The sequence below is a fragment of the Myotis daubentonii genome, chromosome 3 (genome assembly GCF_963259705.1).
Source record: "Myotis daubentonii chromosome 3, mMyoDau2.1, whole genome shotgun sequence".
NCBI classification, from domain to species: Eukaryota; Metazoa; Chordata; class Mammalia; order Chiroptera; family Vespertilionidae; genus Myotis; species Myotis daubentonii.
In genome coordinates this window covers 218,655,384-218,671,983 of record NC_081842.1, presented here as the reverse complement: position 1 = coordinate 218,671,983, position 16,600 = coordinate 218,655,384, and the positions used below count along the sequence as shown (strand labels likewise).

Here is a 16,600-nt window from a genome sequence, read left to right as displayed (position 1 = left end):
TGAGGGGCTGTGTTGGGGGTGGGGGCGCTGGGAACGGGGCTGAGGGCCTGCACCAGGAGCTGTGGGGGTGCCATTTGGGGGATGGCAGGGCACCCCTGGACATCGGTCACCTCAGGAGGCGAATGGCTCTCCCCCCCACTACTTGGGGCCTGTTTCGCAGCAGTGCAGGGGCCTCTGCCCCCACAGCCTCCCTCCACCCCTGTTCAGTCCTCAATCGTCGATTGGCTGTGTGGGGGACCCCGGGGGAAGCATGTGCCTCTGCGCAGGTGGCCTGTCTGTGAGGAAGCTCAGCTGTGGTGGAGCCTGTTGGGGTTCATGGTGGAACCTCCAGGGCCCCTCCTCTGCTCGGCTCTTCTGGGGGGGGGGCTTGTCTCACATTCAGGCAGCCTCTTGGTGTGATACCCACCTGGGCTCAGGGATGGGCTCACCTGGGCTCAGGGATGGGGTCACCTGGTCAGGGATGGGGCCCCCCTGGGGCTCAGGGATGGGGTCACCTGGGCTCAGGGATGGGGCCCCCCTGGGGCTCAGGGATGGGCTCACCTGGGCTCAGGGATGGGCTCACCTGGGCTCAGGGATGGGCTCACCTGGTCGGGGATGGGGATCTGGCCTCCTTTCCTGTGGCCACATCACACGTGTGGTTGACGCTGGCAAAATGCGGGCTGAGAAGTGCCTGGGAGAGGGGCTTCCGGGGGGCGGGGGCTGCAGCCCGGCCTTTCTGTGTCTGACCCTGACCTTGCCTTCCGTCCGTCCGTCGGCCTGAAATTCATTAACTGCCAGGAAATGGTGGATTTCCACGCCGCAGCCCCAGCCCTGCCCGCGGAGAAAAGCTAATTGAGGAGGGCGAGTCTCGAGGTCCCTGGAGGGCTCCTAGGAGCCGCCGGCTCCCGGGCAGACCCACACGGAGGTGACTTTGCAGGGCCGCGGGGTCACGCCAGGGGCCGAGGCCGGCTGAGGGCTGGGGGGCCCTGGAGCTCCCTGTGAGAGTCCCAGGAGGAGAGGGGGGCCCGGGCCTCGGGGAGCAGCGCAGGCCTGGCCTGAGGACGGGCTCGGACCCGCGGAGGAGCGTCCAGCCTGAGCAGGTGGGGCTGGTTCAGAAGCGCTGCCAGGTGCCCGCCGCCCACCAGCCGCTGGGCTCGGCCAGATGGGGCCTCCGCGGGGAGACGGCCTTGGGGCCTGTTCCCCGGCGGCCCGGGGCCTTCGCCGTGAAGAGACCGCGCCTGGGGGTGAGCGCCCCTGCATTTCGCCAGGAACCGGAGGCCCTGCTCATGGCCGGGCCCTGACCGGAGCCCCTGCCGGCCCTCGGGCGGGGACAGACCTGGAGGTGCCCCGGGCCTCAGTGACCGGGTGCGTCTGTGAAGTGGGACCATCGGCCGACAGGTGTGGGTGCTGAGTGTGTGCGTGGTGTTCGCTCACGTCATCCTCACGCGCCCTAAGAAGCAGGCGCCGCGGGGCGCAGACCGCAGGCACTTGCCCAAGAACACACAGCAGGACGTGGTGGAACGCGGTTCGACACTGGCCTCCACGCCTCTCCCGGGCCCCACCTCGGAGGGGCTCCCAGGGCTGCACCAGGCGAGACCGCCCCCCCATGAGACCGCCCCCCACGAGACCGCCCCCCACACGAGACTGCATCCACGCGAGACCACCCCACGAGACCGCCTCCAGCCGGACCCTGGGAGGTGCTGGGCTGAGGCTGTAACGGGAGAGGCAGAGGAGGGAGGCTCAGAAGAGCCCAGGCCCCGTCCTGCAGGGGAGCCTCCAGCCCCCTTGGTGCGCGTGGACTGAAGACGCCTGTCCGCAGCCGGCCGGCCATCAGCAGCGCTGAGCCTGACGGAGGGAGGCCTGGACCGCGCCTCTACGCCCCCGTCTGCCACGGGAACCCACGCGTGAGTGCGCGGTTATTTGGTGATTTCCGACTCGCAGCAGCCGAGGGGAGAGGAACAGGTGGGCAGGTCGTGGGGGCGTGTGACTTAGTCGCTAATGAGGAGAACTAGGGAGCGTGCTGAGGCATAAACACGAGGAGTCCTCCCCCGCCCTCCTCCTCGGAAACTCGGGTGTGGACCAGGCTAATGGGGGAAATTGGCTTAAAATGTAAAGATGATTAATTGGATTCATGTGCACAAAATGGTGGGCGTGGTGTCGGGGAACGAGGGGGGAGGGGCCCCTGCTGGCCCTGCTCGGATCTGCAGACGGACCCGCCACGGACCCGCCAGGCCCGGAAGAGGGGCCCTGCCACGCCTCGCAGGAAGGCCGTGGCTCCGAGAAGCTCCGTGGGCCGGCCTGGCGTCCAGCAGCGCAGAGCCCGGTGTGGCCCGCCTCCCCGCCCAGCGGCGGCCTCTTGGGATCTCGGACCTGGAACGGGACCAGGTGGGGGAAGGTGAGGCCGCTGCCCCTGGATCTGCAGGCCCAGAGGCCATCTGTCCTGGTCGGAAGGGAACCCCGGCACGTCGCTGTGTCCGGCGGACGGGGCTCCGGCCCCACCTGCTCCGGCCCTTCCTTTGGGCACGTTCCTCTCCGGGCCCCAGGGTCCCTGGTGCTGAGCGGGGACGTCGCGTCAGGACAGAATTTTCTGCTGATTTTTACCAGCAAAACCCCTGTGACCCCAGGACCCGGGAAGAAGTCAGCTCCGCGAAAGTCCGCGTTCTAAGATCCGCCTTCAGCCTCACTCGGCCGCACACACTCGATGGGAAAGTACAGCTGACCCTTAAACCCGGCGGGGTCAGGGGTGCCGAGCCTGTGAAACCGAAAGTCCGTGTAGAACTTTTGTCTCCCCCAAAACTGAACCCCGACAGCCTCCTGGGGACCGGAAGCCTTGCCCGCGACAAGGACAGCGGCCCGCACGCCCTGGGCATGAGCCTGTGTTACGTTCTGACAATAAAGCCAGCGGAGGAGAGACCGCGTTATTCCGGAAGCCGCGAGAGAGAACGCATTTGCAGTAACGACGCCGCAGGTTCACGGAGTCTGTTCACAGGTGAGCGGCCGGTGGGCACCTTGTCAGCATCGTCTCGGACGCACAGCCCTGTGGGTGTTGCAGCGTCACCCACACCGGGCGCCACGGATGGGAAGCTCGCGGGAGAAGACGCTCGGATCTACTCGCGGGCTTGGCGGCTCCTGCACTGACAGCGAGGAAGCCGCGGGCCGGCCGCGCGTGCCCCGCGTAAGTGGCGTGGCCCAGTGGTGTGGTGAGGAAATTGCCCAGTCCAAGGGTCGGCAAACCACGGCTCTCAAGCCACATGCGGCTCTTTGGCCCCTTGAGTGTGGCTCTTCCACAAAATACCATGTGCGGGCGCGCCCGTGCAGTGCGATTGAAACTTCGTGGCCCGTGCGCAGAAGTCGGTTTTCGGCCTGGGCGAGTCTATTTTGAAGAAGGGACGTTAGAAGAAGTGGGGGGTGTCGGTCGGTCGGGCGACGGGAGGAGCGGCGCAGGCGGGCCGTGGGCCGCGGGATATGCAGCGCGGGGGAGGCGCACGCGATTCATGCACGAGTTGAGTGTGGATGGGAGAGTTGGAAGGGGTCGACCTCAGCGAACGTACCTCAATCAGATTAAGGACGTTTTTAGCAAAGGCCAGCTTAGGAGTACCCTAATTAAGTTAATTACAATGTGCCTACCTAGATAGTTTAAGTTTAAAAAATTTGGCTCTCAAAAGAAATTTCAATCGTACTGTTGATATTTGGCTCTGTTGACGAATGAGTTTGCCGAACACTGGCCCTGTCGATTTATTAAAAAATCTCTGCCTGTGAGTGGACCCTTGCAGCTCAAACCATGCTGTTCAGGGGCCAACTGTACTGTTGTGAAGTGGATCAGGAGCCGTGTTCTGGGAGTCAGGGTGGGAGACATTGGCGCGGGGTCCGGGCATGGGCTCAGCGCCGCAGCACAGCCGGGCAGCTCTTTCCGCCCCGGCACTGCCCCTTCCCAGGTCACAACCTGCCGCAGATCCTGGCGTCTTCGTGCCTCAGTTTCCTGATCCATAAAATGGGGCAATAGTGGGCCTCGCTCTGGGGTTGTGTCTTGGGAATAAAGACAGGTATTGGCGTGAACCTCCTGGGAGCCCTGGATGTTGGCCGCCACATCGCCGAAGACAGTGTCTCAAACAGCCGAGGAGGAAGCCAGCGAGCCCGGCGCCCACCGCCCACCCTCCGGCCAGGCTCAGGATTGGGGCAGGAAGGGGAGGCCGGGCGGCCGCTCCAGCCCCTGGCGCCTTCGGAGCCCAGCCGCGGGCCTCCCCTCTGGCTGCCGGGCCGGGCCGGCGCTCGGGTCAGCGAGCTAACGCCTTTGTCAGGGTGATTAATAGCGCTGGGGATTGTCGTTAATTCACTGCCTAATGACTGCGGCCGGCCCGCTCCGAGTAATCGGGTGATGTATGTGAGGAGCGCCCACCTCATGGCAGAGGTGAAAATCATTTCGACAAGTCAAATATTGTCACAGGGAACAAATGGCTCTCCCTGTTAATAAAAATTAATGAATTTTTTTCCTCCCTTTCTCTCTTTTCTCGCCACTGGCCTGCTAAATGGAGCTGCGGCAGCTGAGCAGGGAGGGAGCCGGCCGGTCAAGCTCTTTATTTGATGCTTAAAACTATAAACGTCTTTATTAGGGCAGTGGCGGCCCGGGGGCCAGGGCGCGTTGGCTGCTGTGGCCGCAGCTGGGGGCTGCGCTGAGGTGGGGTGGACAGCCCTGTGTCTGCAGGGTGAGGCTGTCTCTGGGCGTCTGGCCCAGAGGATTGGGGGGGGCACCCAGTTTTCTCTCATCTCTCCTGTCTGCAGGCCTATCGTCTGGGCAACACGCAGGGGGACAGCAGGGGCATGGGAGCAGGTGCCTGGGCGGCAGCGGGAGGGTCTTCCCGGCGCCCAAGGCACGCCTGTCCCGGGCACCTGGGCGACCGGAGCCCCCATCCCGGCTGCAGAGGGCTCAGCTGTGCCACCCCAGCCCCGCTTTGGTTGGGGGCCAGGGCCACGGCCGGGCAGGGGGCCAGCCGGCGTCCAGGGAGAGGGAAGGGGGCAGCGGACTTGCTCCACCACCAGCTGCCCCGTCCCCAGGCCCCGAGGCAATGGCCACGCCGCCTCCTCTGCCGCCCCCGGTGCCAACGTCCAGGTGTCGTTCCGCGAAGCCAGCGCCTCAGAGCGCAAAGCCTGCTCTGTGTGCCCAGCGGCCGCGCAGCCGGAGGTCCAAGGCTCCACCTCCCACCCCTGGCCATGGGTCCCGGGGCCTTTCTCCCCTCGCCACTCACCCGGCGCCCAGCCCCAGGCCCCGGGAGCCCAGCTTTCTCGTCGGGTGAGGGCACATGGTCTGCTTTCTTCCTCCTGACGCTTTTATTTTGGGGCCATATTTGTTAACTGTGTGACTTGCTCGGCCTGGAACGGCAGCGGCCGGCCCCAGGTGTGGGGGCTGAAGAGATAAACGCTGTGTAAGTAGTCGGTGGTCATGGGCGTTAACCCGTTCCTCCTCCAAGTGCCGCCCAGAGGGCATGGGGAGCCGGCGGAGCCAGCCCAGCCTTCTTGTCCCCGACACTGTGCCCCCAGGTGGGGCAGCTCCTGGGGCCGCCCTGGCCAGCCTCCCTGGGGCCTCAGCCTCGTCCCCCAAACTCTCTGCGTCCCGGGCGGCCCATAGCAACAGGCATGGCTGTCGGGGCAGGTGACTGTCGCACCTCGGCCCCTCCCTCCGCACCCCACTTAAGCCTCTGGGTTTGCAGAAACAGGGTGTTTGTGGGTGTCGGGGTCCCTTCCCCACACCCACCCGGCCACATGCTGAGTGGCCGTGCCCCTGGCCTGTGTGAGCCGCATCCCTCTGGTTCCCCCTCCCTTCCTCCTCTGAGGCCCGGCACCAGCAAAGCCGCCCGCTGCCCCGCGTAGACGGAGCCTCAGAAAACCCAGCCGCTCAGGGCCGTGCCCAGCCCTGGGGCCCGACGCCCGTCCCTGGGGCTCCTGCAGGGCCTCCGTCCCGTCTGCTAGGCGCTCGCCTCCAGCGGGACAGGGTCCTCCTTGTTCCCAGGGTGCACTGGGCACGTGGGTGCCAGGGGTGCTTAATGGGGATGGGGCGTGAGCGCTGCCGGCCAGCGGTGTGGGGGCGCCTGGCGGTCCTGCAATGACAGTGCCAGGAACAGGGTCCCACATGCAGCGGCCTGTGGCCTTGAACCTCCCAACTGTCCCAGGTGGGATACACCCCGTTTTTACAGGGCGGGGGGTGGGGGGGCCGGGCTCCAGAGAGTGTCTGTGTGGGAACCAGAAGGAGAGCCCGCTGGGCCTGTAGGGCCTGAGAGTCGGTGGGTGAGATGGTGAGGACCCGCCGAGGACGCGGCCTAGTTTCACTCGGTGCAGCAGCCCGGGAGACCCCGTCGGTGGGTTTCGGGGATGCTCACAGCACACTGTGGGCTCAGCCAGACGCCTGCGCCCCCACGTTCAGAACAGCCGTCTCCACAGCGAGAAGGTGGGCACAGCCCAGTGTCGGGGGGCGGGGGGCACTGTGTGGCATCAGGGGGTGGAGCACCGCTCAGCCCTGAGAAGGAAGGGCGCTGACACCTGCTCCGACGTGGTTGGCACTGGGGACGTGCGAGTGGAATGAAGCGGACGTGGCAGGTTGGGCGCCGGGATGCCGCTCGGATGAGGCCCCGGAGGAGTCAGACCCACGCACACAGCGGATGCTGGTGCCCGGGCGGGGGCGGGGCGGGGGGCGTGGTCAGTGGGGACAGAGGTCCAGCTCGGGAAGATGGAAAGTTCTAGAGACGACGGTGGTGACGGCTGCGTGACAGTGTGACTGCGTTTAAGGCCACGGAGCTGCACAGACAATGGTGAAGACGCTGCATTCTGTGTTGTTTTTTTTAACCACCATTTTCTTTATAATTTTTATCTTATTTTTATTTCAGAGAGGAAGGCAGAGGGAGAGAGAGACAGAAACATCAATGATGAGAGAGAATCATGGATCGGCTGCCTCCTACACGCCCCCCACTGGGGATGGAGCCCGCAACCCGGGCCTGTGCCCTGACCTCCTGGTTCCTAGGTCGATGCTCAACCACTGAGCCATGCCAGCTGGGCACCTCCAATTTTTAAAAAAATTGTGAGCTGCCGGATGTGAGGTGATGGACTGGTGCCTGGAGCAGCCTCCTCTAACATTGGGGGTGGGGTCGGGTGGATTGGGGTGGGGGCGGCCCCTCTGGTGCATCCGCAGAGGAGGAGGTGGAGGGGCCCGAGGACACCCCGCTCGGCCACAGCGCACACAGCGTGCAACACGGACGGGGAAAGGGTGTGTGTGTGGGGGGGGGGGTCGGCCGTGATTTAGAAGAAAAACAGTGAGATTTGAGCAATCGGCGGCCACCGCGCTGCCCCCGGGGCTGGGGAAGTGGTGTATTAACCGAGGAGTGAGGAGGGGGAAAGGCCAATCCCATCTCCGAAACAAAGAGGCTTTTCACCAGGAACAAGCCTTGATCAAAACTGCAGCGGCATCGCCCGCCTGGGGCGATGGAAGCATGAGGAAATGGGACGGGCCTGAAATAGGAACGCGTCCCCCGAGCACCGCGATAAATAACCGTCTTAGAATAATGCGCCGCTTTAAGGGGGGCCAGGTGGTCTGGGCTGCCGGCCACAGCCCCCGGCCCTGTGTCAGCCCCGCTGGACGGGGCCGGGCCGGGGAGGGCGAGTGGGGGCAGCGAGCTCTGGGGCGGTCTCTGCGGGCAGCCCCGTGGCAGCTGGGCCCAGCTGCAGGCGGGAGCCGGGGAGGGCAGGGATGTGGTGAAACCTGCCCCAGGCCCCAGCCAGTCTGTCGGGAGGTGGATCTGACCTTGAGTGGCTGAGCTTGGCCGTGGCTGAGCAGCGGGCGACTCATTCCCAGGGTTCCGGTGTCCCAGGCTCTGAGGGGCTGCTGCTCAGGCTTCACTCCCAGCAGAGGGCTCATCCGGAACCTTCATCCATTTGTGCATCAGTTTCTGCATCTGTGAAATGGGTAGACTGGTGACCTGCTTCGAGATGCTGTGAGCAGACTAAGAACTGAGGGGGCAGGTGGGGAGCTTCCGGAGGGGGCTGTGAGCGGTGAGGACCCCCCGGCTGCACCCCTGGGGGCCAGGGCCCTCCAGCCCGGCTCTCTGGATCTGTCCCAGGCGGCTGTAACCAAGTACCATACACTGGGGGCATCAAACATTTATTCCCCGCGGCCTCCGTCACCCGTGGCCGTGTCCCCCTCTGTGCCTGTCTCCTCTTCCTGTGAGGACAGTCGTGTTGAATTAGTCCACCCCAGCGACCCACCGAACCTCGACGGCCACCCTGCCTCCAACTCGGGTCGCATCACGGGACCCAGGGTTCAGGAAAAACATGTGTGGGGGCCACAGCTCAGCCCACACGGCCATCCTGGGGGCCAGGGGAGCACCCGCCCCAGGGCGCGAAGGACCCGCACTGCCCGCTCTGGGCCCGGACTGGCCGCGGGTGGTTCTGGCCTCACTTCCTCATGCCCGAGCCTTTCCTGCCGGCTCCGTGCCGGGACAGGCCACTGCCCGTGCAGGAGACGTGCGTCTTGTCAGGGTTGGGGAAGGAGGGGCTCCCTCTGTGTGGGGGAGGCCCGCACACCTGGGCCCTGGCAGGAGAGGCTGGGCCAGGCCGCTAGCGAGACAGGGGCCAGCCCTGTGCCCCCCCAGCCCCCCCCCCCGCCCCCCGGCCCCGGGGACATTCAGCGCCGTGGGCCGGGCAGCTGGGCTCTGTGCCTCCGGTCCCTGCGGGCCAGGTCCCGGGTGTGGACTGGATTCTAAACGGCGATTGATTATTATTAGCATTTAGCACATCTGCAGGAATGTCTGTTCTCAGAGCTATTCATCTGCCGTGTTCATAACCGCGCTCGGCGAGGGCTCTGAAGCTCGAGGCTGCGTGCGGGCGAATGGCAATGAGCGCGGCCTGGGGTGGCGCAGCCCTGGCAGCTCCGGTGGGCGGGTCCCCAGCGCCGTGGGCGCCTCTTGGGGCTGGTCCTGGAGCGGGGACCCTCTGTGCTTGTCTCTCAGGCAGGTCCGCGCTGGGAGAGGCTCCACGTTTGCCGTGGGCGATTGAAAACGAACAATGGCAACACGGAGCGCCGATTCCCGGCTCCCTTTCTAGCAAGTGGTTTGGGAGGTGGGTCTGCAGGACGCTGGTGCAGCCCCAACGAGCCCCCCATCGGGGACGGGCTCCCCCTTGCCTGGCTGCCCTCGGCAGGAACGCAGCAGCATGGAAATCCCGTTAGAAATCCTCTGACGTCACTGCTTATCCAGTGGCCTCCGTGCGCCCAGCCTGACTGCGTGCTGCTCTCTGCCCCGTCCCCCTCCCTGAGCCGCAGGCAAGATGGTCCCTAATAGTCACAGCTCGGGGGGACATACGGGCTCGGGGGCCGTGGGGGGGTCTCTGCGGGGCCCAGTACCCAGTACTCCTCGCCGTATGGTTCCAGAGATAAAAGAATAGTCAGAAGGTGGGGAAGCGAAGTGCCACCCACTCAGAGGGCTGGGCCTGAGCTGAACCCCATAATCGCCGCCGCGCCCACTGCACCCCTGGAGTGCGGGCCAGGCAGGCCACTCCATGGCTGAAGGGAGGCAGCTCTAAAGGAGCAGCTGAGAACAGGCTCCTTCCCGAGATGGGGACTGGGCCAAGCAAGCCCAGCGTCCCCCCAGATCAACCAGAGTCCGGGGGGTAAGGGGGAAAGGGGCTTACCCTCAGGGAAGGGAAGTCAAGAATGGGAAGTGAGAGTTTCTGCCTTTAACTTTTTCCATCCTTCCGCCCACACACCCACCCACCATCTCCATCCGTCCATCCATCCATCCGTCCATCCGTCCATCCATCCATCCATCCATCCATCCAAATGTTCGTCATTCATCCACCCACTCTCCATCCATCCATCCATCCCCCAGCCACCATCCACCTACCCACCCACCCTCCACCCACTATCCATCCATCCATCCCCCATCCATCCATCCATCCATCCATCCACCTACCTACCATCCACCCTCTACCCACCATCCATCCATCCACCTACCCACCCACCCTCCACCCACCATCCATCCCCCATCCATCCATCCATCCATCCACCTACCATCCACCCTCTACCCACCATCCATCCACCCACCATCCATCCATCCATCCATCCACCCACCATCCATTCATCCATAACTTGAGCCCTCAGTGGACAAGCTGACTCGGTGCTGATGGTTGGAGCCCCAGCACAGAGAAGTGGCATTCTGGCCAGGCCCACCCATTGTTACACAGTCGCCTTCGTAGTCACAGGTTCTGGAATTGAACGGCCATGGACACCCTGGGACTTCGCTTCCCACAGTCGCAGTGATTGTCTGTTCTCCACCTCACCTCACCTCTGCCACCACGTCCCTTTCATACACTGACCTGACCTGAGTGGTACCTTCAAATACTGCTTTCCACGGGCCTGGTGGCCTTTAGCTCGACCCTCGGCATTAAAACCTGGAGTTGGCCAGTTGATATGATGGGGACGTCAGGCCCGGGGCCCACAGAGCCCGGGTGGGGTGGGGGCACTCCCAGAGCCCGTGGGCCGCTGCGTCTGGTGGCCTCAGGAGGAGGTTTCAGCTGCAAACAGATGGGAGAGGCCTGGCCACGTGGCTCCACTGGACATAGAACCTTCTGTTTCCCGGATGTCATGAGGGTCCTCTCCCTGGGAGCCATGCTAGGGAAGGGGGGTGCTGGGGTCCCCCTCAGCCACAGAAACCCTGTAATACAGCAGGCGGCTCAGGGGGTCTTGAGTGACACCTCTGGGGGCCAGTCTGCAGAGGGCTGGGGCCGGAACGCCGCCCCACGGAAGTCCCTGGAACCTCCGGGGGAACCTCTGCTGGCCGCGGGGCCAGGTGCCCGGCTGTGGGGTGGACCGGAACTGTGAGCTCGGCCGGGAGCTTCCTCACCCGAGAATTGTCCTTTAAACACACCGAGGCCAGTTTCCCTTGGCGACCGGATGGGGTTGCTGGGCGTGGTCGACTCTGGTCCTTGCGGCGGGTCTGGGTGGATGGAGGGGGTGGGGGTGGATGGAGGGGGTCAGGGTGGATGGAGAGGGTCGGGGTGGATGGAGGGGGTAGGGGTGGATGGAGGGGGTTGGGGGGATGGAGGGGGTGGGGGTGGATGGAGGGGGTAGGGGTGGATGGAGGGGGTTGGGGGTGGATGGAGGGGGTCAGGGTGGATGGAGGGGGTCGGGTGGATGGAGCGGCCTGGACCTCCAGGGTGACCTGTGGCTGTTTTAGGAGGTTGGTTCCCTTCACGTTCGCCCCTGTTCTCCCAGGTGCACACTTGCGATGCGGCATTTCTGACGCGGGCTGTGCACCCCCTCTCCCCCCCGACCAGAGCTGCAGCCGCAGCTGCCACAGGCGGAGGGTGCGGGTGGGCATAGCCTGCTTGCCTGCAGCTGCCGGCAGAATGGGTCTCCTCATGCCAGGGCACACGGATGCCATGGGTCTGGGGACCCCACGCTGAGCACCCCTGAGCTGGAGGGGCAAACCGTCCCCCAAACACCCGACACAGCTGGTCCCTGGCTCCTGACACCGACCAGTGCAGCCCGCTGGGCGCGCCCTCCAGCGCCTGCCCCGGGCACAGCGACATCGGTGGCCCAGGGCTTAGGGCCGCCTCTGGGGGCGGAGCTCCTGCTCCTCAGCCTGACCCACAGCTGGACGCCATGCTCTGCGGTCTGTCTCCACAGGCAGCTCAGACCAGCACTGTCCCCTCTGCGCACCTGGTTCCTCAGCCCCTGCCGCTCCGTGGGGAAGTTCAGCCAGGGCCACTCGGTGTCCGTCTGACCCCTTCGACGGGAGAGGTGTCCGCTCGGCCCCAGCCCCGCGCGCCCTGTGCCCCGCTCGCCCTGTGCCCCGTGCGTCCTGTGCCCCGCGCGTCCTGTGCCCCGCGCGTCCTGTGCCCCGCGCGTCCTGTGCCCCGCGCGTCCTGTGTCCCGCGCGTCCTGTGCCCCGCGCGTCCTGTGTCCCGCGCGTCCTGTGCCCCGCGCGTCCTGTGCCCCGCGCGTCCTGTGTCCCGCGCGTCCTGTGTCCCGTGCGTCCTGTGCCCCGTACGTCCTGTGCCCCGCGCGTCCTGTGCCCCGCGCGTCCTGTGCCCCGTGCGTCCTGTGCCCCGTGCGTCCTGTGTCCCGCGTGTCCTGTGCCCCGCGCGTCCTGTGCCCCGCGCGTCCTGTGCCCCGCGCGTCCTGTGCCCCGTGCGTCCTGTGCCCCGCGCGTCCTGTGCCCCGCGCGTCCTGTGTCCCGCGTGTCCTGTGCCCCGCGCGTCCTGTGCCCCGCGCGTCCTGTGCCCCGCGCGTCCTGTGCCCCGTGCGTCCTGTGCCCCGCGCGTCCTGTGTCCCGTGTGTCCTGTGCCCCGTACGTCCTGTGCCCCGCGCGTCCTGTGTCCCGTGTGTCCTGTGCCCCGTACGTCCTGTGCCCCGCGCTGTGGGACCCGAGGGAGCAGCTTTGCAGAGCGGGCCGGTCTCCACAAGGAACCAGCACCCCTTTGAGAGGGGCTGCATTCATTCTCAGAGGCCACTGGGCCCAGAGGCCACCGGGTGAGAATGCCCAGGGAGCGCTCCTGGCCGCTGCTCCGCCTCAGGATGGGGGTTGCTTTAGATCAGCGGTTCTCAACCCGTGGGTCGCGACCCCACAGGGTCTAAGACCATCGGAAAACATATATAATTACTTATTGTTTCTGTGATGAATCACTATGCTTTAATTATGTTCAATGTGTAACAATGAAATTGGGGGTCACCACAACATGAGGAGCTGTATTAAAGGGTCGCGGCATTAGGAAGGTTGAGAACCGCTGCTTTAGAAGTTTCCAGAAGGGCCTGGCTGAGCTGGCGTGGCCCTGACGAGCCAGGCTGTGAGGAGCCAGCTGAGCCCCGGCCTGTGCATCACCCGCACCCATGGTGTTGCCGTCACCGCCCAGGGAGGCCGTGCTGGTCCCAGTTCACAGGAGGAGATGTCAGCTCGGCCTGGCCGCGTCGGTGTCACTGACGACGCGAGGGAGGAGCGTGGGAGGCGGCGTCGGCAGCTCTGGTCTGAGGAAGCGGCTGGACTTTCGGAGCCGGTCCCGTGGGGGCAGGGACAGTTTCTCCTCGGGGCTCCATGAGCCCATGGGCCGGTGCAGCGTGCAGGGTGGGCCCCGGCGGCCGCCGGGAGCAGCGGCCACAGGGCGGGTGTGGCCGGCACCGTGCTCAGCGGGCGGGGCTGCGCATCCCTCCACCGGGAGAGGGCGACGGCGCGGTGGGCGGTGGCTGACCTCGCAGGGCCTGGGTGGAGTTCGCTGCGAACCGGCCTCGCCGCGCCAGCTCCTCCGGCAAACCGGGGCCGGGGCCCCCGCGGGCCCACAGGCTGTTTCTAGAAGGTCACTCATGGGGGATCACCATGGCCTCTGACCTGTTCTCCCCACTTGAGGGAATAGTAGTGTCCCCCCCAAGGATCAGCAGAGGTCGACTTGCTTTTGACCTTTGACCCTGAGATGATCGTCAGAGGGGCTGTAGAGAGAGGGGGGAGAAGGTGCAGATTTGGGGGGGCTCACTCCCTGGCTGGGCACAGGGCACCTTGGTGGCCTCTGCCATCCCAGCCCTGCCTGGCACCACCGCCCTTGAGGGTGTTGAAGTGACGGTCCTGAGGTGGTTGCCGAGGTGATTTCCTGCCCGCAGGATCGGGATGGGGGGTGGGCTGGGGGCGGGGGAGACCGGGCCAAGGGGCGGGGCCTCTGGGACGGCGAGAGTAAGTAGTGTTCTCCTTCTGCTCAGAGCTGAGCAGCACAGACCTGGCTCTTCAAGCAGGTGCTCTTTCATCCGAACTGTCACCGAGGTCATTGCAGGCTCGCACGCCGCCGCAGGCCCGCGAGAGGGCGAGACCCTGTGCCCGTGGCCCGGTTTCCGATGCTAAGAGTTCACGGAGCTCCCGGCCCCTCCCGGTGCTGACAAGGGTCCAATGGACAAGGACGCTATGGAGGATGTTGATACAATATCCTCCGTCTGACCTGGGGCTGTGACCTGCGCCAGGCGCGTTCAGCTGTGCCCTGTGGGTCCGTATCCACCACAGGCGGGCTTTCCCCTCCCTTCTTCCCGGGGTCCCAGGCAGAGTTCAGCCACACCTCCCCCCAAGGGAGGCAGGGGGCTGGCTGGACCCATCGCCTCCCCTCACGCTCCTCACAGACGCACAGGCACCCACACACTCACACACGCTGCAGCCATACACCCCCCAACCCCGGCTTTTATGTCCTGGCAGGTCTCCCTAAAGAACGCTGAGGGACGGTGGGCCCCGCACAGTAGCCAACACATCGCCCAGCTGTTCCCACGTCATAAAACGCTCGTGTTCCTGGCCCTGTGTCCCGGCCTCGGAGAGGGAGCCACTGGACACGGGCCAGCGTCAGGAGCCAGGGTGGCCGGTCCAGGGGATGCACGTCCAGCCCAGGGCAGAGGGCAGAGGGCAGAGGGGTCCGCCCAGGCGGCCGCCGCTGTGTCCCTGGCCGGAGCGCAGGGCCGGGGAAGGATGGCCTCTGGATCCGGCCTCGGGCCGAGGACGGCTCTTGACACCTCATTTTCTCCAGATGCTTCTGCGCAGTAACCAGGCCACCTGCCTCCACGCTGAGGGGTGAGGGAGGGCGCTGGGAGCGGAACAGAGGAGACGGGCTCTCCTGGTGCCTCGGGCAGCACTTAACCCCGTGCCCGCGGGGGGCGGGGGGGGGGGCGGAGGCCCCGCAGCCGCCTTCAATCAGCAGGAAACACGCCCGGCCCCGCGCTCCTGTCTGTGTGGCCGGCAGGTTCAACAGGCTTCTAAGCTCGGTTACCCGCCAGCAGGCGAGGTGTTTGGGGAAGTAGAATTCACACAGAAACTGTAAAGGGCCAGGCCGGCTGGCTCAGTGGGTGAGCGTCGGCCTAGGAACCAGGAGGTCGGGGTTCGAGTCCGGTCAGGGCACAGGCCCGGGCTGCGGGCTCGATCCCCAGTGTGGGGCGTGCAGGAGGCAGCGGATCCATGAGTCTCTCTCTCATCATTGATGTTTCTCTCTCCCTCTCCCTCTCCCTTCCTCTCTGACATCAATAAACAAATATTTTTTAAAAAAGAAAATAACACCCCCGCCAAAAAAAGAGCCCCGAGATACCCCTGCGTGCGGGGGACACAGTGCAGGGGCCCGCGTGCCGCCTGGCTGGCCCCTCGTTGTCTGGAGGAAACGCCCCCCCCCCAGGAGTGGGGACTTGCGTGGGGCCCGGGGTGAGCTCTGTGGTTCCCAGGAACGAAGTGGCACCTTAATTGCCCCCTTGCAACCTGCCTCCACGGGGGGCAGGGTAGGGGGAGGGGGTGCCTTTCAAACCTAAGCCACTGGGGTGCTCAGGGTTGGGGGGCTCACTGCTGTTCGCTGGAGGGGACCCTGCCAGCCAATGGCGGACAGAACCGTCGCCTCCGCGAAGGAGATAAGTGACTAGGTGACCCCTCGCGACGCTTTCTCCTTGAGACTCGTTTCTCCGCAAAGAAAACCTCTTGTTTGTCCTGCACCAGATCTGCCTGCTCCTGGCGCGAGAGGCCGGAGTCACTTTTCTTGTACTTAGAAGTCCCGTCGCCATGGAGACCTCGGCCTCGCCGGCCACGGCAGGCAGGGAGCAGGGAGGGCCGAGGGCCGAGGTGACCACAGCGGCCGGGTCACCTTCACAGGTTTGCAGAGGGCGGAGCATGTGGACAGAGGTCAGCAGCTCGGGCCGGGCAGGTGTCCTCGCTGCACCTCCGCTCCTCCCCCCGCCCCCCACCCCCTCTGACTTCTAAGACCTCCAGCTGTGAAGTTCACATCACACCGAGACTGGCCATTTTGAGTGAACGGTTCAGTGACGTTTAGCGCATTCGCAAATGACGTCCTAGTGCCGTTCATGGGGATGCGGGTGGTGCCACCAGCACCTCTGTCCAGTCCAGACATTCCTTCCCCGGAGGACACGCCACGCCATGCACTCGCCGTCGCGGGGGCTGCGGGGTCTGGGAATCCCATAGAAGGGAGCCCCGCGCGGCGTGTGTGGCCTTTCGGGTCGCCTTCTCGCTCAGCCAGGCAGTGGCGGGCCTCCTCCCAGCTGAGCCTTCACCTGTGGACGGGCCGCTCCTCAGCGCTCGCCGCTGATGGGCCCAGGTGTGCCCGCCTCGGGGGGTGTGGGTCACGAGCGCGCTGTGAACGCTCACCTGTCTTTTCAGCTCTTGGGGGTGATGCCTGCGTGAGCCTCTCCCGGCTGTGCCGCGCCCCCCACCCCCGCCGCCTGCTCGCTCCCCAGCCCGTGTGTTACCGCCCCCTCGGGCCTGGGCTATGCCAGGGGCACTGTCCTGGCACCCAGCGTCTCAGGAGGAGCCCGGAAGAGAGGACCTTCCCGCCCTCGGCTCGGCCCTGGGCCTCAGCCCACGGGTCCCATGCGGTGCCGTCAGCTGCCGCCCTCACCTGCCAGGAGCCGGTCAGGAACCGGGGCCGCTGCCCACCAGCTGCCCAGAGAGGCCCAGGTGTGGGGTACAGGCCCCAGGAGCCCAAATCCTGAGTCCTCCCGGGAACTCGGGCAGCCTCCATTCAGGCTGCAGACACACTGGGTGGCTCTGGGATGTGGGTGCACCACTAGCCGCAGGCTGGTCCCTGTGTGACGACGCCCCCCAAGCTTGTGGCCTGTGGGTTCTCCTGTCCC

General features: G+C 65.5%; 1 protein-coding gene across 6 annotated transcripts in view; it reads left to right on the top strand.

The window, feature by feature from the left end:
- PRDM16 (PR/SET domain 16) overlaps window positions 1-16,600 on the top strand; it is a 275,561-nt gene that overhangs the window by 70,721 nt on the left and 188,240 nt on the right. The gene's annotated exons all lie outside the window — the stretch shown is intronic.